We start from the raw sequence: 25,162 nt of genomic DNA, 5'->3' as shown, positions 1-25,162 counted from the left end.
GGGGAATACTGGGAACATTGGTGGTGGAGAATGGACACTGGTGGAGGGATGGGTAAGTGTGTAAGTTTGTAATTCTACCTCATGGTGTTTCATTAAAATTTTTTTTAAATGTTACTATTCCTTCCCCTTAGCCATTTCCATTATTAACATGACTGGCTCCTGTTGGTGAGACTTAAATGTACTAATTCTCTTTATTAGATTACTTAACCTTCCCCTCTACCTCTCTCTTAACAGTTCCAAGTGTCCTCCATTCTGCCATATACCTTCTGAGTTGGACATTTAATCTCTATTATCTTTCTCATGCTAGACCAGAACTTCTTAAATTTTTTCTTTGTGATCTTTTTAGCCTGAGAAAAATTTACACCTTCTAGGTATAAAGGTATATAAAATAGATACACAAAAAATACATTTACTGATAATAAATTAGTTTCAAAACACAAATCCCACTTTGAATTAAGTGGGGAAGCTGAAGCTTGTGAGTCTGATTGATCTAGAAAGGGCTAATAAGTCTTCCTTCATCTGCCTTGGCCTTACATTAACTCCTGGCAATAAGAAGCAGTCCTCCCTTTCCCACATATCTCAGACCTAGTTTAGCTTTTAAATGCAAACATTCTCTCCTCCCACTTATGACCACAGGGATGAGGAGGTCATGACCTATGGAACCTACGTGCTTGATGCATTCCTTCCCAGACACTGTGGCTATTTGGTTCATGGACATGGCAGAACAGTGTATGCTTTGGTGTCCTTGTGAGATATGTTTAGTCTGTGCCCCAAAATTTCTCTGTTAATGATTTCTTCTGCTTTGATGATGTCATTAATATGTAGTTGATGGAAGCAGAATAAAAAGAGATCACTGAAGGCCACTCTTCGCCTCAAGCCTAAGTGAGCCTTGGCCCTCGGTGCTTCTATATTCCTCTTGAGTATCTTGTCTCTGCACTTATGGCTGACTGATATATCACCTCATGCAACACTGCACATTCCTCAGAACTGGCCATTTGCACATCCTATTCTGATCTTCCCTCTTTATCAGTACTTGCTACTTATCTCCTTAGCTTCCCTTCAGTTGTAACCTCTGGAGAGATAACCATAGGTATCTTACTAAGAAAAAGCCCCATACCCAAGTTCAGATGGAAATATTAGCAGTTACACACATAACAAAAGTGAGTTTCTTATTTGATGAATGCTAGATTAAAATCACATGACTGCTGGATTTGTGGAACAGAAACAGAATTGGCTCAATGGTGAATTCCTACCATCTACAACTACATCCTTGTCAAGTGAGTAAACAAAGGAGTGAATAAAGTAAATAATAGCAATTCATTTGCCACTTGAACAAGTGCTCCCCTAGCTGTTTGTATTTCCTGGACATTTCACAGTCCTCCTACATGCCACCTACTAGTTCTCTCTCCCTCTTCCCCCCCCCCCCCCCCGTCTTTATCCCTTTCTCTGTCTCTCTCTGTCTCTCTGTCTGTTGTAAAAAACTAAAGCACGCCGAGGGGCATGTGCACTCTGGGCGGCTCTGTCTCACCGCCCGCGTTCGGTGCTCTGGAACCGCTGTGTGTGGGCTGGATCGGGATGGCTGGTGGTCAAGGACAGGAGAAGGAAGAACGAGGACCAAGCTGGTTGCTGATTAGTTACCGTTTATTCAATCTTCCATCTTTCTCATCTCCCGCACTCCCAGTTCCGGCCTCTCTCTGGATCTACTGCAGCCTTCTCTTCCCTTCCCTTTCTCCTCCCTTTTTCCTCTCTGGCTCTTGCCCCCAGGTTACACACTGCCAGGTAGCAAAATCAACATAAGAAAGCCCTTCCTGAGGGCCTGGGCATCCCAAAGTCCTTCCTGACTCTTAAGGTGTTTTTCTCCTTTCATTAGTCCAAACACTCATTAACATCTTAATACTAGTTATTTTTGTATGGACATAGCAAGAGATACATTGAGGCTTGCAAGGCAGCTCTCCTGGGAACATTTTGCTAGACTCAAATACAGCACTCAGGCCAGATTAATCATTCCTCACCCTAGCAGGGTCCAAATCTAGTTATCACTGTTTGGATCATGACAACATTTGTCCATGATCAAGCTCTTAACTTGTAGTTAAGCATTAGGCACTTTGGCCAGACCCATCTTGATGCCAGGGTAGCATACAACTCACCGCTTGCCCTGGGTCCGTCCCGTCCCTCGTCGGGACCCTGCTTTTGGGGGTTCTAGGAAGTAAGGGCAGCTGAGGCTTAGGTCAAGAGAACAGATGCCCAGGAGGAAAATACCATATAGAGTCAAATGACTCCCAGGTTACAAAAACATGGCATTTGCTAAGTCTTCCTATATCCATACAAAAAGGACATGGCTCTGAATAAACTATGCAAAGGACTCAAGGAGAAGAGAAAAACAATATTTACAAGTCAACAGAACACTAAGAAAGAAGTTACAAATAAACACAGAGGAATGGGAGCACTGTGACGGGACTAACCTAATAAACCTAAACTACCTGAGGCTGTGTAATCCTACAGTCTGTCTCTTTCTCTCCCTCTCTCTGTTTTTTGGGGCCACACCTAGTTAATGAGCAGGTGTTACTCTTAGCTCTGCACTCAGGGGATCATATGGGATGCCCAGGATCAAACCCGGTCACCACATGTAAGGTAAGCACCCTACTCTAACTCCTTCCCCCTCAGCCTTTCCTCTCTTATGCAAAGCTTCTTATTCCTTTGCCAAACATCTGGTCTACCTAATTGACTTGCCTCTTAGAGTTGTCCTTTGTAAGGCGATGTGGAATATGGGAATTGTTGATGCAACCGATAAGAGTTAAATTAGCAATAGCTACAAGATTTCTGATGGCTAAGTTTTTCTTTGAAAGTTTTTTATTGATCAAAATTCTGTGGTTTGCATTATATTTTAATATATTTTTAAATGAATCACCGTGAGATAGTTACAGACTTACAAAATTTTGTGATTACATTTCAGTCATACAATGATCGAGTACCCATCCCTCCACCAGTGCCCATTGTCCACCATCAATGTTCCCAATATCCCAGTATCCCTCCTGCCACGGCACTATCCCCCGGCTCTGTGGTTGGCACATTCCCTTTTTTTAAAAAAAAATTTTTATTAGTGAATCACCGTGAGATACATTTAGAAATGTATTAACTTTCGTATTTGCATTTCAGTCATACAGTGATGGTTTACCCATCCCTCCACCAGTGCCCATTCTCCTCCACCAATGTTGCCAGTATCCCTCCCACCACCCCCACCCCACCCCTCACCACCCCACCCTGCCTCTGTGGCAGGGCATTCCCTTTTGTTCTCTCTCCTTTTGGGTGTTGAGGTTTGCAGTAGAGGTATTGAAGGGCCTTCATGTTCGGTCTATAGTCTACTTTCAGCATGCATCTTTCAACCCAAATGGGTCCTCCGAATATCCTCTACTTGGTGTTCCCTTCTCTATCTCAGCTGCCTTTTCCCCCAGCATGTGAGACCAGTTTCCAAGCTGTTGGGCAGACCTCCTGGTCCTTATCTCTACTACTCTTGGGTGTTAGTCTCCCAGTCTTTTACTTTATATTCCACAGATGAGAGGCACATTCCCTTTTACTCTCTCTTTCCTTTTGGGTGTTATGGTTTGCAATACAAGTAAGTGTCCATCATGTTTGGTCTATAGTCTACTTTCAGCACGCATCTCCCATCCGGAGCGAGCCCTCCAACATCATTCACATAGTTTTCCCTTCTCTATCCTAGCTGCATTTTCTCCCAGCATGTGAAGCTGGCTATCAAGCCTTGGAGCAATCCTCCTGGCCCTTATCTCTATTATCCTTGGGTGTTAGTCTCCCATTCTGCTACTTTATATTCCACTTTATATTCCAATAATGAGTGCAGTCATTCTGTGTCTGTCCCTTTATGACTCATTTCACTTAGCATGATACTTTCCATGTTGGCCCACTAACATGACAATTTAATGATTTCATCTTTTCTAACATCTGCATAGTATTCCATTGCATATAGTACTAAGGTTTCTTTAACCAGTCATCTGTTCTCAGGCACTTGGTTTTTTCCAGATTCTGGATATTGTAAATAGTGCTGCAATAAACATATAAATGTCATTTCTACTGTGTTTTTTTTTTTGCATATCCGGGATATATTCCCAGAAGTGATACTGTTGGGTCAAATGGGAGCTTTTTTGAGAAACACCTATATTGCTATGATGCACTAAGGCTTGGTTAGGCAGTCTGAGGCATTGAGATATTTACAAAGGATCACAAAACTATCTCTGGTGTTGTGACCCAGAGCAGCTTGTTCAGCCCTTTTTATTAACTATCTTAATGTTCTAACCAATGATACTCAGCCACATAGGCAGAATATGCAAATTAACTTAGTCAACAGAAACAGTATCAAAGTGAGTTACATAAACAGAAACATAGTCAATTACAATAACAGTAACAGGAAAACAATTTTACATCGAAGCCTAGCTGGGTCTGAGATTGTGAGATGTTGTACACCAACATTTTTCCCCTTTTTTGTTTAAAATGATCAGTAACAAACAACACAGGCATTCTCACAAATCTTTCCAGCAATACCTCAATGCTGTTTTAAGAAAATTTAACCTTATTCTACAGAAATTCTTTTTCATTTTATAATACAGAGTTTATACAATATTAAGTAATATTCCAGTTCTAGTGCTGGTTCAGAAACATTTGTCAACGAAGATCAATTAGTCTCTAAACGAAAACAACACTCTCATGCCATTTCTGGATGAGCTCCACAGTCCAGGTTTATCCACAATCAGTAACTGCCCAAGCACTCCCATTATCAGATTCTTCTCTCATGGCCAAAGAAGAATCACCGGCATCCATAAGTAAAATTAGAAACTTCCTCCTTCTCAAACTTCATAGATGTTCTAATAAAATATGCATGGAATATTATCTAGTCTTATATAATAAACCTGTTATCTCTTAAAACTTATTTGAAATAAACCAGTAACTTTTGAACCTGTTTTATATACAATTATTTCAATTCTCTTTTTAACAACTCAATATAATGCAGATATAAACAAAAATTATAATATAAATATTTAGAGAGGAAAATGTACTAGCATAACAAAAACTTGTACCATTTTTACAAAGCATGAGGAAAACATCTTTTTGATTAATTTTAATAGTTCTTCTACCTTAGATATTTCAAATCATGAACTTTCTACACCAATTTTTAACAATTTTCACCTTAGTTTCATGCTCTAATTTTACAATTCTTAATAAGCTCCAAAAACACCCAAAAACTTTTAAAATTTTTTGGAGTACATGTTACTAACCTTTGTGATGGGGCTGTTTGCCCAGTTACAAGGATTTCCACTTCCGATTTCAATCTGACTTCAACATTTAAAGCACTCAACACAGGCAGACATACAGAAACACAACAAAAATATACATACATACCTGATCGATCGATCTGGCCCTCCAAGAACCAGGGAAGAAAAACTGATGGACAGAGAAAGGAAGGGCAGTCCCCAGGGTAAAAATTCCCTGTCGGCCGATTGGGATAATCCCCCTTTCTCAGTCTAACTAGTGTGTCTCCTGCTTGTTAAAATTGGGTCAAAAAAGAAGGGCTTCTGTTTTTACAAAGCCAGCAAAAAAATTTTAAAGAAGGAATCCATACTGCAGTTTTTTCATTTGCCATCCCTTATTCACTGAGAAGCTTCAGTCTTTTTGTAGGACACTAAAAATGGTTTCTGTTTGTTGAAATAAAAGCAAAACCTTGTCCCCACCTTTCCACCTGGCCTGGCATCTAACTCCCAGAGACTGGGTCCCTGTAAAGGACTTTACGTCTCTGACCAATTTTATCTAAATCATTTTAAATTCTATTAGAACTTATTTCTTTTGAGCTATCCTGAATTTCCCAATGTTTTTCTGCCAATGTCATTTAATCAGAGCAATTCAAAAAATTCAAGGTGAACAGTGCTCCGGATATTTGCTGTCTAGAAAAATCCTTATATATTCCCCCTTTTTTACTAAGTAACATATCTTTAAGCAAATGATTTGCTTGTTCAATAATGACTTGTCCTGTACTGTTACAAGGAATTCCCGTAATATGATTGATACCATAAGCAGAGAAAAAAATCACGTATTTTTGCAGAGGTATAAGCAAGTGCATTATCAGTTTTCATTGTTTTAGGAACACCCATAACAGCAAATGCCTCTAACAAATTAGTAACCACAGCTCCTGCCTTTTCCGAAGATAACGCAGAAGCCCATCGAAAATGTGAATAGGTATCAATTTCTTTATTAATGACCATATTTTTATTTACCAAAAGCTGGGACAATAGTTACATCCATTTGCCAAATTTCATTTGTCTTTATACCTCGAGGATTACCTCCCAAAGGCATATGAGGCATATTGATTGCCTGACAAGTAGGACATTGCCTAATAATGTCTTTAGCTTGCCTCCAAGTAAGGGCATATTTGGTTTTCAACGCAAGAGCATTTTGATGATGTAAGGCATGAGATTTTTCTGCATTTATTACTAAACCAACCAACTTATCAGCTTGATCATTGTCTTGAACTAATGGACCAGGAAGACCCATATGAGCTCGCATATATATGAACAATGTATAAAAGATGTTTATGGTCTTTCAAAACTTGCCGCGATTTTTTAAATACAGAAATAAGCTCAGAGTCACTCAAAGGCAAAGCAAAAGTAAATATATGATTGACATTCCAAGCTGCATACTGAGAGTCCATTACAATATTTAATGGCTCAGAATAATTTTGTAAAAGAGAAATAATTGCAAATAATTCATTCTTCTGAACTGATTTATATGAAGTTTGTAAAACCTTATCATTTTGCATATTAGTATAAGCAACCTTTCCTTCTTTTCTAGCATCTGTGAAGAATGTAACAGCAGACTCAATAGGTTCAGCTTTTATAATGTTTAGCCAAATCCAATTAGTCATGAATCATGAATCACGAAATCCCGTTGATCGTTGATTTCTCAAGCGGGGTCAGTAACCACTCCATTTGTCCTATCCCTGAGATTTTAGAAGCCTCTCTCCACTCGGCCTTCCCAAGGATGCCACATTGGAGGCTCTTTCAGGGTCAGGGGAATGAGATCCAGCCTGTTACTGGCTTTAGCATATGAATACACCATGGGAAGCTTGCAAAGCTGTCCCATGTGGGCAGGAAAATCTCAGTAGCTTGCTAGTTTCTCCCAGAGGAAGAAGTAGGTTACAAGATATCACTTCTGGGAGCTTGCTTTTAAATCTCTGGATATTAGCCGTTGATGGGATTACACACACCTGGGTTCCTCTGCCGGTACCTTCATGCGTGAGGCTTGTCTGAACCTGTGGAGAGGGGCCTTGAGCATGGCTGTGGCTAGATTCCGGTGGTCTTTGGCCGTCAGGAGCTCTGCTCTGGGTGGGGAGGGAAGCTGGAGTTCATCCCCTCCAAGGAGCCCCTGGGAAGACAGCAAGGCGTGCGGGCAAGAGACTCAGTAAATTTAAGAAATTTAAGAAATTGAAATATCTTTTGCTTTGGAAAGTTGTTATGAATTTTGCACAGATAAATAGTACAAGCAATTTGCCAATTTTCATCAATTTCCCATAGCGCTTGAATTTGTTCACTAGTCAATGGTACAATAATTTCAGTAGGATTGCTCCCTATTAATTGTTTAGTTCTTTTTCTTCCTTTGAAAATTATTTGAGATATTTTATTTACATAAGTAACCAATGTTTTACTATACTTGTTACATAAAAAACTCCATTCCACAATATTAGTTCCTTGTACCAAAATCCCAGTAGGAGAATGTGAAGTACGCAACACTATCAGGTATAAACTTTCTGAAGAATCAATTCTATCCAGCTGAGCCTTATTAAGAATTTCCTCAATTATTTCTAATTCTTTTTCAGCTGCTAGGCTAAGTTGCCTTGGACTATTTAAAGAGGGATCACCTTCCAATGTTTAAAACAAATTTTGTAGGGCATAGGTTGGAATACCCAAAGAAGGTTGTAGCCAATTTATATTTCCTAATAGTTTTTGAAAGTCATTTAAAGTTTTTAATTTATCTCTCCAAATTTGGACCTTTTGGGGTGTAATTTTACTCTCCCATATTATTTGTCCCCAAAATTTCCAAGAAACCTGACATTGAATTTTGTCCTGTGCAATTTTTAAACCCCATGACTAGTTCATAAGTTATAGCTTCATAAACTTTCTGCAAATTTATTTGAGGTGGAGCAGTAATTAGAATATCATCTATGTAGTGAATAATTTTGACTTCAGGGTACTGTGCCCTAATTATATCCAATAGTTGATTAACAAATATTGACACATCATGGGACTATTCATCATCCCTTGAGGCAAAACAGTCCAGTGATATCTTTTAGCAGGAGTTTCACTATTTAAGGAAGGCACAGTAAAGGCAAATTTTTCTCTATCCTCTGATGGTATAGAAACAATCCTTTAGATCAATTATAATAATATTCCACTGTTTTGGAATAATGGCCAAATTAAGTAGGCCCATTTGCAAATTAGGGCCCATTGGTTTCATGCAGCCATGAATTTTTCTTAGATCACTTAACATTCGCCATTTACCAGTCTTTTTCTTGATAACAAATACTGGTGAGTTCCAGGGACTAGAGCTGAAAACAATATGTCCCAGTTAAAACTGTTCTGTAACTAATCCATATAAAGCCTTAAGTTTTTTCTTTTGTTAAGGGCCACTGCTCAATCCAAACCGGCTGAACCTTTTTCCATACTATTGGGAGAGTTGTTCTTTGAGCAGCGGCCCAAATTAAAAAGGCAATTGCTGAGACACCTCTTTTTCTTTATTATATTTCACACCAAGTTTTTGCAACAAATCTCGTCCTCATAGGGTGATAGATATTGGAGCAATGTATGGCTGGATGAATGCCGTGTCTCCATCAGGATCACTACAGTGAAGAGGCTGTACGCTCTGTTGAACATCAGTGACCACTCCCATACCAGAAAAAGTAACGTCCACACAACGCTTTTGCCAAACCATAGGCCAATGATGAGAGGCAAAAACAGTAACATCAGCACCTGAATCTAACATACCCTCGTTTTGTCCCATCCTCAAAGGTCATAACTAAAGTAGGTTTATCATCAGTAATCTTTTTTTGCCCAAAATATTTCTGCATTACTGCTTCCAAAATCACCTTTTCTTTTCATGCCTGTATTTTTTCTTAGTATGCACGAAGCAAAAGCAGTTGAGCAATATGTTTTCCTTTAAATATTCTGATGTTCGTTTGGACAGAGACTATAATTGAGATTTCATTTACAAAATCACTGTCAATGAGTCCCACTTTTACGTTAACACCTCGTAAAGTCATACAGTTTCTCCTTAGGATCAATCCTGCTGTTCCTTTTGGAAGGGGGCCATAAACATTAGTTGGGATTTTATAAATTTTATTAGGAGTCAGAAACAAATCCTGTAAAACTGAAATATCAGTGGCTACGCTTCCTTCCGTTGCTCTCATAAGGTCAGTATAAGACAGTTTTTTGTCAAAGTTCTTGGGTTTATTAATTACTATCATCATAGGGGATGAAAAACTCTTTAATTTGAGGTTTTATTGACAATTTCCCGTACTGTTGAAGGGGCCCCAGGTCGAGCCCTGACTCCCATTTCCCTTTGGGTCATTACTTTTCCAAATTTTTCTCTATTATAATGACATTTATTAGCCCAATGCTTCCCCTTCCCACATTTTCTACAGATGTCTGGTTCTTTCCTTTCCCCAGGTTTAACACGAGTACAATCTCATCTGAAATGTCCAAAAGCTCTGCAAGCCGTAACATTTTACCTGGTTCACTCTTTTAAAAGCAGCGGCTATTATTTGCACCTGATGGGTTGGTGTTCCCACTTCACTACATACTCTAATAAAATCATCCAGAGAGTTTTTACCCATCAACCTATTACTTTGAATTTCCTTTTGGCAATATGCTGTAGCATTTTCCACCGCAAAAGTTAGCATAAGCATTTCACAAAGGCCTTCATCAGGTATAGCCTTTTCAAGAGAGTCCAGGAGTCTGGCAATAAAATCTGTTTAAAGTTCATTTACTTCCTGAAAGATTTTTGTGAATGACATAGTACGTTTTGCAGAGGTTTCAAAATAACATCACGCCTTTAGACAGGTCTTATTAACAGCTTCTAAAATGTTTGCCTCAAAAGAACTTTTCTTCCACTAAAGCCCACTTGCTAGTGCCTAAAATCTGGCTCACATTGATATCAACATGTATTGGTTCTTTAACTCTAGCAAATTTCTGCTTCTTCTCTCCAGCAAGATTTAAATTGTACATACTGAGAATTTTCTTTCTTTTTTAAAAAAATTTTATTGAATCACCGTGAGATAGTTACAAACTTACATGTTTGGGTTACAATCTCACAATGGTCAAGCACCCATCCCTCCACCAGTGCACATCTTCTCACCACCAATATCCCGGGTATACCCCCGTTTTCCCACCATCCCCCTGCCTCTATGGCAGACAATATTCTCCATAATCTCTCTCTACTTTTGGGCACAATAGCTTGCAACACAGACACTGAGAAGTCATCATGTTTGGTCCACTACCTACTTTCGGCATGCATCTCCCATCCTGACTGGTTCCTCCACCCATCATTTTCTTAGTGATCACTTCTCTATTCCATCTGCCCTCTCCCTTCACCTCATGAAGCAGGCTTCCAGCTATGGGGCAATCCCTCTGGCCCTTATATCTGTCCTTGGATGTCAGCCTCATGTGATGTTATTTTATACTCCACAAATGAGTGCAGTCCCTCTATGTCTGTCCCTCTCTTTTTGACTCATTTCACTTAGCATGATACTCTCCATGTTTATCCATTTATAAGAAAATTTCATGACTTCATCTCTCCTAACAGCTGCATAGTATTCCATTGTGTAGATGTACCAAAGTTTCTTTAACCAGTCATCTGTTCTAGAGCACTTGGGTTGTTTTGAGATTTTGGCTATTGTGAACAGTGCTGCAATGAATATATAGGTACAGATGTCATTTCGACTGTGCTTTTTTGCATCCTCGAGACATATTACCAAAAGTGGTATTGCAGAGTCATATGGAAGCTCAATTTCTAGTTTTTGAAGGACTGTCCATATTGTTTTCCAGAAAGGCTGGACCAGTTGGCATTCCCACCAACAGTGAAAGAGTGTCCCTTCTTCTACACATCCACACCAGTACTGGTTGCTTTTACTCTTTTGAACTGTGCCAGTGTCTGTGGTGTGAGATGATATCCCATTGTTGTTTTGATTTGCATCTTCCTGATGAATAGCGATGTGGAGCATTTTTTCATGTGCCTTTGGCCATTTGTATTTCTTTTTTGAGGAAACTTCTGTTCATTTCTTCTCCCCATTTTTTGATGGGGTTGGAGGTTTTTTCCTTATACAATTCTACTATTGTCTTGTGTATTCTGGATATTAATCCCTCATTAGATGGGTATTGGGTAAACATTCCCATTCTGTGGGCTCTTTCTGTATTTTGGTCACTGTTTCTTTTGAAGTGCAGAAGCTTCTTAGTTTGATGTAGTCCCATTTGTTTAAGTTTGCTTCCACTTGCATGGTCAGTGCTGTTTCTTCCTTAAATTTGCTTTTAGCTTCAATGTCATGGAGAGTTCTGCCTACGTTTTCTTCTATGAACCTTATAGATTCATATCTGATATTGAGGTCTTTAATGCACTTTTTTTTTCCTTTTTGGGTCACACCTGGCGATGCATAGGGGCCACTCGTGGCTTTGCACTCAGGACCATATGGGATGCTGGGAATAGAACCTGGGCCGGCAGCATGCAAGGCAAACGCCCTACTCAGTGTGCTATTGCTCCAGCCCAAAGTCTTTAATACACTTTGATCTGACTTTTGTGCCTGGCATTAGACAGAGGTTAGAGTTCATTTTTTTGCAGGTAGCTATCCAGTTTTCCTAGCACCACTTGTTGAAGAGGCTTTCCTTGTTCCACTTTGCATTTCTTGCTCCTTTGATTAAGTGGCCATATATTTGGGGGTCTGTGACAGGATATTCAACTCTGTTCCATTAGTCTGCAGGTCTGTTTTTATCCCAATATCATGCTGTTTTAATTACTACTGCTTTGTAGTAGAGTTTAAAGTTGGGAAAGGTGACGCTACCCATCTTCTTTTTCCCAAGGTTTGTTTTAGCTATTCGTGGGGGTTTATTGTTCCATATAAATTTTAGGAATGTTTTGTCTATTTCTTTAAAAAATGTCATGGGTATCCTTATAGGACTGCATTAAATTTGTAGTGTTTTGGGAAGTATTGCCATTTTAATAATTTTAATTCTCTATCCATGAGCAGGGGATGTGTCTCCATTTCCTAGTGTCCTCCTTTAATTATTGAAGTAGTGTTTTTAATTTTCCTTGTATAGGTCTTTCCCTCTTTGGTTAAGCTGATTCCAAGGAACTTTATTTTCTGAGTACTATTGTGAATGGGATTTTTTTTTTTTTTGCTTTTTGGGTAACACCCGGCAATGCACAGGGGTTACTCCTGGCTCTGCACTCAGGAATTACCCCTGGCAATGCTCAGGGGACCATATGGGATGCTGGGAATTGAACCCGGGTCGGCCACGTGCAAGGCAAACGCCCTACTGTGCTATCGCTCCAGCCCCGGATTGTTTTTTAATGTCTCTTTCTTCTCTTTCATTATTTGTATATAAGAAGGCCATGGACTTTTGGGTGTTGATTTTTGTAGCCTGCCAGTTTACTATATCGACTTATTGTTTCTAGGAGCTTTTCTGTAGAGTCTTTAGGGTTTTCCAAATATATTATCATATCATCTGCAAATAGTAATAACTTGATCTCTTACTTTCCTATCTGTATGGCCTTGTTATCTTTTTTCTTGTCTAACTGCTATGGCCGAAACTTCCAGTACTATACTGAGTAGGAGTGACAAAGGCAGGCAACCTTGCCTTGTGCCTGATCTTAGAGGGAAGGCTTTCAGTTTTTCCCTATTGAGAATAATACGTGCCGTGGGCTTTTGGTAGATGGCTTTGACTATATTGAGGAGAGTTTGCTCGATGCCCATTCTGCTGAGAGTTTTCGTGATAAATAGGTGCTGAATCTTGTCAAATGCTTTCTCTGCATCTATTGATATGATCATATGGTTTTTATTATTTCTTTTATTAATCACTGTCATCCCGTTGCTCATCGATTTGTTTGAGCGGGCACCAGTAACGTCTCTTATTGAGAGACTTATTGTTACTGTTTTTGGCATATCCAATACGTACGGGTAGCTTGCCAGGCTCTGATGTTGATTGACTTGCGAATGTTAAACCATCCTTGCATCCCTGGGATGAATCCTACTTGGTCATGGTGTATGATCTTTTGTTGAGTCGTTGGATTCTATTTGCTAATGTTTTGTTGAGAATCTTTGCGTCTGTGTTCATCAGGGATATCTGTCTGTAATTCTCTTTCTTTGTGGTATCTTTGTCTGTTTTTGGTATCAGGGTGATATTTGCTTCATAGAAACTGTTTGGAAGTGTTTTTGATACTTCAATTTCCTGGAAAAGCTTAAAGAGGATGGGGAGTAAGTCCTCTTTAAAGGTTTGGAAGAATTCACTAGTAAATCCATCCGGGTCAGGACTTTTGTGCTTGGGGAGACTTTTTATTACCATTTCTATTTCCTTGATGGTGATAGGTCTGTTCAGGTACTCCAGGTCTTCTTGGTTCAGCCTTGGGAGGCTATAGGAGTCTAGGAATTTATCCATTTCCTCAAGGTTTTCATGTTTCGTGTCATAAAGATTATCAAAGAAATCTCTGAGGATCCTTTGAATTTCTGTAATTTCTGTTGTAATGTCCCCCTTTTAATTTCTAATTCTGTTTATTAGGGTTTTCTCTCTCCCTTTTATCGTGAGTCTTGCTAAAGATTTATCAATCTTGTTTATTTTCTCAAAGAACCAGCTCTTGGTTTCATTGATATTTCGGATTGTTTTTTTGGTTTCCATCTCATTAATTTCTACTCTGAGTTTTATTATTTCCTTCCTCCTGTTTGGATTGGGCTTCTTTTGTTGGTTATTCTCCAAGCTCTTAAGCTGTGAGGTTAGGTTACTTATGTGGGCTTGATCCTCCTTCCTGAGGAATGCTTGTAGAGCTATAAACTTTCCTCTTAACACATTTTTTGCTGTGTCCCATAGGTTTTGGTAACTCGTGTCCTTATTGTCGTTCATTTCCAGGAATCTTTTGATTTGCTCTCTAAACCACTTATTGTCCAATAGTGAGCTGTTTAATTTCCAGGTGTTTGATTTCATTTTCTGTTTGTGTGTGTGATTTATTTCTAATTTCAGCGCATCGTGGTCTGAGAAGATCATTGATACAACCTCTATATTCTTCATTTTATGGAGGTATGTTTTGTGGCTCAGCATGTGGTCTATCTTGGAGAATGTTCTATGCACACTTGAGAAGAATGTATATTCAACTTTTTGAGGATGAAGTGTCCTGTATATATCTACTAAATCCCTTTCTTTCATTTCTTCCCTCAGATGCTCTATGTCCTTGCTAAGCTTGAATCTGGTTGATCTATAAAGAAGTGATAAAGCAGTGTTCAAGTTTCCCACTAGTATTGTGTTGCTATCGATGTCTTTCTTCAAGTCTATGAGTAGTTGTTTTAAATACTTTGCTGGTCCTTCATTAGGTGGATATATATTTAATATTGTTAGTTCTTCCTGTTGTACAGATCCCTTTATCAATAAGAAATAACCTTTACTGTCTCTTGTACCTTCTTCAGTCTGAAATCAATGTGGTCTGATACTACGATGGCTATGCCAGCTTTTTTACGGGAGTTGTTCGCCTGTAGGATTGTTTTCCAGCCTTTGACTTTGAGCCTCTGTTTGCTCTGACTGTTGAGATGTTTCTTACAGGCAGCAGAATGTTGGGTTCAATTTTGTAATCCATCCTGCCACTCTGTGTCTTTTAATTGGTGCGTTTAACCCATTGATGTTGAGATTATTGTTATGGGGTTTTGTCCAATTTTTCTGCTGAAATTTGGTGTATTTGAGGGTCCTGTCTTGTCTTAAAGTAGCCCATTCAGTTGTTCTTGTAACCATGGTTTTGAGTCTATGAAGTTCCTGAGCTGTTGTTTATCTGTGAAGCTGTGTGCTGTTCCTTTTGTTATGAATGAGAGTCTAGCTGGGTAAAGTATTTTTGGTGAGGCATTTATTTCATTGAGTTTTTTCACTATATCCCACCACTGTTTTCAGGCCGTTAGGGTTTCATCAGACAAGTCGATTGTGAATCTTAAGGATGCTCTTTCATAGGCAATTTCTTTCTTTGATCTTGCTGCTTTCAGGATTTTGTCTCTAAGGTTTTGATCATTTTGATCAGGATGTGTCTTGGGGTATTTTGATTTGGATTTCTTCTAGCTGGTACCCTTCAGGCCTCCTGAATGTGGTCATATGTTTTCTTCAGCTCTGGGAACATTGTAGCAATGATGTCTTTGACAGTTTGTTCTTCATCAGGGTTTTCTTCCTGTCCCTCTGGGACTCCAATAATTCTTATACTACTCCTCTTGTCTTCATCGTGATCTTCTCTTGCCATCTGTTCCCGGATTGTCAGTCTCTTTTCCATTTTCTGTTGTTTTCTAGAGAGTCTCTGGACTTCATCTTTCAGCTCACTAATTCTGTCCTCAGCAGCTGTTACTCTGCTACTGAGGCCGTCCAGTGAGTTTTTTAATTCGCCTACCAGGTTTTTCACGTCTGACATTTCCGTTTATATTTTCTGCATCTCTATCTTCAAATCTTCTTGTATTTTATTGGTATTGCTTTCCATTGTTTCTTATAGCTCCCTAAACATCCTCAGTAGCTCCTTTCTAAATTCCTTGTCAGAGAGGTTGTATAGCACTTCATTGCTGTTGGGATCATATGGCCTAGCCTCTTCAACAAGTAAGCTTGGTGGGGATCTGCGTTGCTTTACCATTGTGACCTATGTGGCTCAGCCCTTCACACTCACTGTTACTATTCTGTTTATGATGCAATATTAATTTAGTGGGCTTAATGAGATATTGGCTAATGTGTTTCTGTTGGTTAAGCTAATCTGGTGAAAATTTCAGCTAAGAGGATAACTTCTGGTTCTTGTGGGATATAGAAGGGAGAGAATAACAGGAGCCCTGACCCAGACTGGTACTTGAATAGCGTGGCAGAGTGCACGGAATGATTCAGCTTTGGATGTGGCGCGGTGTCCCTCAATTTCTGCCCCCCCAAAGACCAAGGGTGAAAACCGGCTTTTCTGAGAACTGGGTAAAAACGCGGCCCCGGGCAGGAGCCTCGACCCGGGCTGGTACCTGAATAGCGTGGCAGAGCCGTACTGAGAATTTTCTAACACAGTATTAGCTTCTGCAAAATTTTCAAGAAGGGCTAGCACATAGTTAGAAGTAACACCATAGGTGGTCACAACTTGCTTAAGGGAGGAAAGAAACTTAAAATGGCAGGCTCCCCTGCCTGTCTTTTTTTTTTCACATCAGGATTGCAAACGACTGGAAAAGCCATAAACTGAGCAGGCTGTTGGCTCTATTTTGCCTTATATAAAGGAGCTTCAGATTTTTGCATCAGAGAATGCAACTCAGGAGTAAGCTTAAAATGGCAACAACTTCCCTATTGTTATAGAAGTGAGGGGTAGGAACTTCCAAAGGGTCAGGATCAGTGATACCTTGTAAAGCAGGCATTATCCTTCTTTCAGAAGGGCAGTGCATCTCAAGGTAATTTATTTGTCTAATTCACTGTATCGCTGTATCACTGTATCAGTTTTATCCCATTGCTCACTGATTTGCTCGAGCGGGCACCAGTAACGTCTCCATCGTGAGACTTGTGACTGTTTTTGGCATATCGAATACACCACGGGGAGCTTGCCAGGCTCTGCCGTGTGGGCGAGATACTCTTGGTAGCTTGCAGGGCTCTCTGAGAGGGGCGGAGGAATCGAACACAGGTTGGCCACGAGAAAGGCGAATGCCCTACCGCTGTACTATGGCTCCAGCCCAGTAAACAAACAACACAAACTTTTCACAAATCTTTCCAGCAATACCTCAATGCTGTTTTAAGAAAATCTAACCTTATTCTAAGTTTCAGTTGTTTTTCTATTTTAACTTTATCAGGATATTTTAAAATATTTTCTTGAGTTTTCTTCATCCTATTGGTTTGATTAGTAGCCTTTTGTCGAATCTCCAAAGATCTGATAATTTCTCAGGTTCTTTTTCTTAAAATTGTTTTGTAGTTCCACATTATTCTGGTCAGAAAAAATATTTGAAGTGATTTCAAACTTCATAAATTTATTAAGACTTGTTTTATGACTTAACATATATTCTATTCAGAATGACATTCCAATAAACTTGATAAGAGAGTATTTAAGAAATTTACTTCTTTATTTTTAGTTTTCTATTAGTGAATCACCGTGACCTAGAGTTACTTACAATTTTCATGCTTATGTTTCAGTCATATAATGCTCGAGTACCCATTCCTCCACTAGTGCCCATTCTCCACCACCCATGATTCCAGTATCCCTCCCCCTCCAACCCATCTACCCCACCCCACCTCTGTGGCAGGGCTTTCCTTTTTGTTCTCTCTCTCCTTTTGGGTGTTGTGGTTTACAATAGAGATATTGAGTGGTCATCGTATTTGATCTATAGTCCACTGTCAGCGTGCATCTCCTTTCCCCAGCGGGTCCTCAAACCACACTTTATCTGGTGTTCCCTTCTCTATATGAGCTGCCTTTTCCTTCAGCATTTGAGGCCAGCTTCCAAGCCGTGGAGCCAACCTCCTGGTACTTATCTCTAATAATTTTGGGTGCTAGTCTCCCATTCTGTTTCTTTATATTCCACAGATGAGACCAATCATTTGTTCTTTTCTATGTGATCGTTTCTGTGGTGTAAGATGATACCTCATTGTTGCTTTGATTTGCATCTCCCTTATGATTAGCGATGAAGAGCATTTTTTTCATGTGCCTTTTAGACATTTGAATTTCTTTTTTGAAGTAGTTTCTGTTCATTTCTTTCCCCCATATTTTGATAGAACTGGGTTTTTTTTTCGTGTAAAGTTCTACTAGTGTCTTGTATATCCTGGATATTAAGCCCCTATCTGATGGATATTGGGTAAATAATTTTTCCTATTCCATGGTCTCTTTCTGTAGTTTGGTCACTGTTTCTTTTGAGGTGCAGAAGCTTCTTAGTTTAGTGTAAGTGTCACTTGTTTATAATTGTTTTCATTTGCTTGGTCAGTGGTGTTTCATCCTTGAAGATGCCTTTAATTTCAATATCATGGAGGGTTCTCTCTACATTCCCTCCTCCCCCACGTATCTTATTGATTCAGGTCTGGTATTGAGGTTTTTAATCCATTTTGATCTGACTTTTGTGCTTGGCATTAGGCAGAGGTCTGAGTTCATTTTTTTGCATGTAGCTGTCCAGTTTTTCCAGCACCACTTTTTGAAGAGGCTTTCCTTGTTCCACTTCACATTTCTTGCTCCTTTGTCAAAGATTAAGTGATCATATATTTCAGGTGCTTTGTCAGAATATTCAGCTCTGTTCCATTGTTCTGCGGGTCTGTTTCTATTTCAACCAAGCTGTTTTAATTACTACTGCTTTGTAGTACAGTTTGAAACTGGGAGAGGTGATGCCACCCATCTTCTTTTTCTGAAGAATTGCTTTGGCAATTTGTGGGGTTTTATTGTTCCATATGAATTTCAGAAGTGATTTTTCTATTTCTTTGAAAAATATCATGAATATCCATATAGGGACTGCATTGAATCTGTACAATGCTGTGGGGAGTATTGCCATTTTGACGATGATAATCCTCCCAACCATGAGTATGAGTGTGAGATGTGTCTCCTTTTCTAGAGTCCTCTTACTTCTGAAGTGGTGTTTTTTAGTTTTCTTTGATTAGGTACTTCAACTCTTTAGTTAAGCTGATTCCAAGGTACTTAATTTTCTGAGACACTATTGTGAATGGGATTATTTTTTAAAAAATATTTCTTTCTTCTCTTTCATTATTTGTATGTAGAAAAGCCAAGGACTTTTGAGTATTGACTTTGTAACCTGCTAGTTAACTATACAAACCTATTGTTTTTAGGAGCTTTTCTGTAGATATTTAGGATTTCATAAGTATACTATCATATCATCTGCGAATAGTGATAGCTTGGCTTCTTCCTTTCCTATATGGATGCCCTCATTACTCATTTTCAACAGTTTTGGAAATCCTAGTTAGAGGAGTTAGGTAAGAAATAGACATAATATAAAACCATATGTGTCCATTCACCCCTCACCCCAACATATCCTTGTCTTTTAAAAAAATTAATTTTATTTATTTTTAAATATTTTTACAGACTTACAACTTTTTGTGCTTGTGTTTGAGTCATACAATGCTCGACTACCCATCCCTCATCAGTGTCCACTCTCCACCACTGATGATCCCAGTATCCCTCCCAACCCCCCACCCCACAACCCCCACGCCACTCCACCTCTGTGGCAGGCATTCCCTTTTGTTCTCTCTCTCCCTTTGGGTGTTGTGGTTTGCAATAGAGGCATTGAGAGGCCATTGTGTTTGGTCTATTGTCTATGTTCAGAGCACATCTCCCATCCCAGCTGGTCCTCAAAACACTTTACCTGGTGTTCACTTCTCTATATGAGCTGACTTTTCCTCCAGCATGTGAAGCCAGCTTCTAAGCCATGAAGCCAACCTCCTGGAACTTATCTCTACAAATCTTGGTTGCTAGTCCCCCATCTGTTTACTTTATATTCCACAGATAAGTGCAATCTCTCTATGTCTGTCTCTCTCTTTTCGACTCATTTCACATGATACTTTCCATGTTGATCCATTTATATGCAAAGGTCATGAATTCATTTTTTTCTAACAGCAGCATAGTATTCCATTGTGTAGATGTACCAAAGTTTCTTTAATCAGTCATCTGTTCTTGGGCAGTGCTGCAATGAACATTCGAGTGCAGATGTCATTTCGACTATACTTTTTTGCCTCTCCAGGATATATTTCCAGGACTGGTATTGCCGGGTGAAATGGGAGCTCAGTTTCTAATTTTTTGAGAACCATCCATATTGTTTTCCAAAGGGGCTGAACGAGTCGGCATTCCCACCAGCAGTGTAGGAGAGTCCCTTTCTCCCCAAATCCATGCCAACAGCAGTTGCTTTAGTTCTTTTGGATGTGTGCCAGTCTATGTGGTGGCATCTCATAATTCTTTTGATCTGCATCTTTCTGATGGATAGTGATGAAGAGCATCTCTTCATGTGCCTTTTTGCCATTCATGTTTCTTCTTTGAGAAAATTTCTGTTCATTTTATTGCCCCATTTTTTGGTGTGGTTGGATGTTTTCTTCTTGCAGATTCCAACCAGTGATTTGTATATGCTTGATATCAACCCCTAATCAGATGGGTATTGGGTGAATATTCTTTCCCTTTCCGTAGATTTTCATTTTATTTTGATCACTGTATTTTTTGCGGTGCAGGACCTTCTTAGTTTAATATAGTCCCATTTGTTTATCTCTGTTTATATTTGGTTGATCAGTGGCATGTCATCTTTGAATATACTGTTAGCTTCAATGTCATGGAGGGTTTTGCTAACCTTGTCTCAATGTACCTTATGGATTCTGGTCTGACGTTGAGGACTTTAATCCATTTTGGTCTGATTATTTTTTAATAAGTGAATCACCATGAGGGTACAGTTACAGTTTTATACATTTTCATGTTCATGTTTCACTCTTACAATGTTCAAGAATCCATCCCTTCACTAGTGCCCATTCTCCACCACCAATAAACCCAGCATCCCTCCCACCCATCTGAATCCCATCTCCCCCCCACCCACCCTGTCACTGTAGCAGGGTATTCCCTTTTGTTCTCTCTCTAATTAGGTTTTGTGGTTGGCAATACAGATGTGATGTTGAGTGGCCATTGTGTTCAGTCTCTAGTCTACATTCAGCATGCATCACCCTTCCCCCGCATGGCTTCCAACCCATTTTACTTGGTGTTCCCTTCTCTATCTGAGTTGCCCTCTCCCCAGAATGTGAGGCTAGCTTCCATGCCATGGAGTCAACCTCCTGGTACTTATTTCTACTATTCTTGGGTGTTAGTCTCCTACTCTGTTATTCTATATTCCACAGATGAGTGCAATCTTTCTATGTCTGTCTCTCTCTGACTCATTTCACTTAGCATGATACTTTCCATGCTGATCCACTTATATGCAAAGTTCATGACCTCATTTTTTCTAACAGCTGCATAGTATTCCATTGTATAGATGTGCCAAAGTTTCTTCAACCAGTTCTAGGGCACTTGGGTTTTTTCCAGATTCTGGCTATTGTAAACAGTGCTGCGATGAACATATAAGTGCAGATGTCATTTCAACTATACTTTTTTGCTTCTCTGGGATATATTCCCAGCAGTGGAATTGCTGGCTCAAATGGGAGCCCAATTTCTAATTTTTGAGAATCGTCCATATTGTTTTCCAAAAGGGCTGAACTAGTCAGCATTCCCACCAGCAATGTAGAAGGGTCCCTTTCTCCCCACATCCTCTCCAACAGTGGTTGCTTTTGTTCTCTTGGATGCGTGCTAGTCTCTGTGGTGTGAGGTGGTATCTCATGGTTGTTTTGATCTGCATCTCCCTGATGATTAGTGATGTAGAACACTTTTTCATGTGCCTTTTGGCCATTCATATCTCTTCCTTGGGAAAGTTTCTGTTCTTTTCTTCTCCCCATTTTTTGATGGGGTTGGAGGTTTTCTTCTTGTAGAGTTCAACCAGTGCTTTATATACCCTTGATATCAACTCCTTATCTGATGGGTATTGTGTAAATATCCTTTCCCATTCTGTAGATTGTCTTTGTATTCTGGTCACTGTATCTTTTGTGGTGCAGAAGCTTTTTAGTTTAATGTAGTCCCATTTGTTTATCCCTGTTTCCACTTGGTTGGCCAGTTGCATGTCATCTTTGAAGATACCTTTATCTTCAATATCGTGGAGGGTTTTGCCGACCTTGTCTTCAATGTACCTTATGGTTTGTGGTCTGATATTGAGGTCTTTAATCCATTTTGATCTGACTTTTGTGCATGGTGTCAGGTCGAGGTCTAAGCCCATTCTTTTGCATGTGGTTGTTCAGTTGTGTCAGCACCATTTGTTAAAGAGGCTTTCCTTGCTCCACTTCACATCTCTTGCTCCCTTATCAAATATTAGATGATCATACATTTGGGGTTGTGTGTAGGGATATTCCATCCCGTTCCATTGGTCTGCCACTCTGCCTTTGTTCCACTACTATACTGTTTTGTTACTGCTTTGTTCAGTACCATGTTGTTTTAATTGCTACGCTTTTTAGTAGAGTTTGAAGTTGGGGAGTGTGATGCCTTCCATCGTCTTTTTCCCTAGAATTGCTTTAGCTATTCGTGGGCGTTCATTGTTTCATATGAATTTTGATCCATTTCTTTGAAGAATTTAATGTATATCCTTATAGGGATTTCATTAAATTTGTATAGTGCTTTTTGGAGTACTGCCATTTTGACAATGTTAATTCTTCCTATCCATGAGCAGGGAATATGTTTCCATTTCCTCATGGCCTCTTTTATTTCGTGGAGTAGCATTTTGTAGTTTTCTTTGTAGAGATCCTTTACCTCCTTAGTTAGGCTGATTCCGAGGTACTTGATTTTCTGGGGCACGATTGTGAATGGGATTGTTTTTTCCATGTTACTTTCCTCTGTCTCATTATTTGTGTATAGGAAGGCCATGGATTTTTGGGTATTGATTTTATAGCCTGCGACTGTACTGTACAAGTCTATTGTTTCTAGGAGTTTCTTGCCACAGGTTTTAGTATTTTCTAGGTATAGCATCTGTGAATTGTGAGAACTTGATTTCTTCCTTTCCTATTTGGATGCCCTTAATGTTTTTTTCTTGTCTAATTGCTATTGCAAGTACTTCCAGTACTATGTCAAACAGAAGTTGTATGAGTGGGCATCCTTGTCTTATCCCTGATCTTAGAGGGAAGGCTCTTAGTTTTTCTCCATTGAGAATAGTGCCTGCCATGCATTTGTGGTAGATGGCTTTGAGTATCTTGAGGAAAGTTCCTTCTAAACCCATTTTGGTGGTAGTTTTCATCATAAATGGGTGCTGGATCTTGTCAAATGCTTTCTCTGCATCTATTGAAATGATCATATGGTTTTTATCTTTGCTTTCGTTTATATGATTGATTATGTTGATTGATTTCTGAATGTTAAACCATCTTTGTATCCCCGTAGTGTATGATTTTTTTGATGAGTTGTTGAATTGTAATTGCTAATATTTTTTTGAGGATCTTTGCATCCGTGTTCGTCAGGGATATTGGCCTGTAGTTTTCCTTGTTAGTGGTGTCTTTGTTTACTTTTGGTACTAGGGAGATATTTGCTTCATAGAATTTGTTTGGGAGACTTCCTGTTTCTTCAATTTCCTGGAAAAGCTTGAGGAGAACTGGCAACAGGTCCTCTTTAAATGTTTTGAAGAATTCACTAGTGAGTCCATCTGAGTCTGGACTTTTATTTTTGGGGAGACTTTTGATTACAGTTTCAATTTCCTTCATATTGATGGGTCTATTCAGGTATTCCAAGTCTTCTTGGCTCAGTCTTGGGAGATGATAGGAAACCAGGAGTTGATCCATTTCTTCTAGGTTCTCTTGTTTCTTGGTATACAGTGTCTCAAAGTAGTCTCTGAAGATCTTTTGAATTTCATTAGTTTCTGTTGTGATGTCCTCTTTCATTTCTAATTCGGTTTATTAGAGTTCTCTCTTTCTTTGTGAGTCTTGCTAGTGGTTTATCAATCTTGTTTATTTTCTCAAAGAACCAGCTCTTGGTTTCATTGACCTTTTGGATTGTTTCATTTACCTTTCGGATTGTTTTTTGGGTTTCCATGTCGTTAATTTCTACTCTAGTTTTTATTATTTTTTTCCTTCAACCGGGTTGGGGTTCCTTTTATTGATCTTTTTCTAAGGTCTTGAGCTGTGAAGTCAAGCTGTCTATGTAGGCCCTTTCTTCCTTCCTGAGGAATGCTTGAAAAGTTATAAACTTTGCTCTTAACACAACTTTAGCTGCGTCCCATAAGTTTGGGTAGCCCGTGTCTTCATTCTCATTTGTTTCCAGGTATCTTTTGATTTCTTCCTTGACTTCCTTCCTACCCACTCATTGTTCAACATTGAGTTGTTTAATTTCCAGGTGTTTGATTTGGTTCTCCGAATCTGTGTGTGATTAGGTTCATCGTGGTCTGAAAAAATAGTTGATGCAATTTCTCTCTTCTTGATTTTATTGAGTTATGCTTTGTGACCCAGCACATGGTCTATTTTAGAAAATATTCCTTGTGCACTGGAAAAGAATGTGTATTCTTTCTTTTGGGGGTGTAGGGCCCTGTATAGGTCTGTTAGCCCTCTTTCTTCTATTTCTTCCTTCAGAGCCAGTGTTTTCTTGCTGAGTTTTGTTCTTGTTGATCTATCCAGAGGTGACAAGGTGGTGTTTAAGTCTCCGATTACTATTGTATTGCTGGCAATGTCCTCCTTAAAATCTGTTAGCAGTTGTTTTAAATGTTTAGCTGGCCCCTCATTAGGTTCATATACATTTAAGAGTGTGATTTCCTCCTGTTATATATAAAAACCTTGATAAATTGAAAATGGCCTTCACTGTCCTTTCTGATCTTTTTCAATCTGAATTCTATGTTGTTGGATACTAGTATGGCCACCCCAGCATTTTGAGGGAGTTGTTTGCTTTTAGGATTGTTTTCCATCCTTTAACTTTGAGTTTCTCTTTGTTCTGATTGTTCAGATGTGTTTCTTGTAGGCAGTAGAATGTTGGTTTCAGTTTCTGGATCCATTTTGCCACTCTGTGTCTCCTGATAGGTGCATTTAGACCATTGACATGGAGAGAGATTATTGTCATGGGGGTTTGTGCCATCTTTCTTTCTATAAGGGCTTGTTGCGCTTATGGGTGTTTTCCTTCTTGTCTTACAGGAGCCCTTTTAGCCCTTCTTTTAAGAATTCAGAGAGGAAATCGTCAAGATGGTTGATGAACTCAAAGCAACTATGAAACAAACATCCAATAAATTAAGGAAGAATATGGATGCAGCTTTGGAACGGTCCACCAAGATTATCCAGGAAGAAATGAGAGCAGAAATTTCAAAGCTACGAACAGAAGTGACACAATTAAAAAAATCAGTAGATGAATAAAAATCTCGGTAAGAGCCCTCAATAGT

Source organism: Sorex araneus, chromosome 3 (genome assembly GCF_027595985.1).
Source record: "Sorex araneus isolate mSorAra2 chromosome 3, mSorAra2.pri, whole genome shotgun sequence".
In the NCBI taxonomy this organism is placed as follows: Eukaryota; Metazoa; Chordata; class Mammalia; order Eulipotyphla; family Soricidae; genus Sorex; species Sorex araneus.
This window is presented reverse-complemented; position numbering follows the sequence as displayed.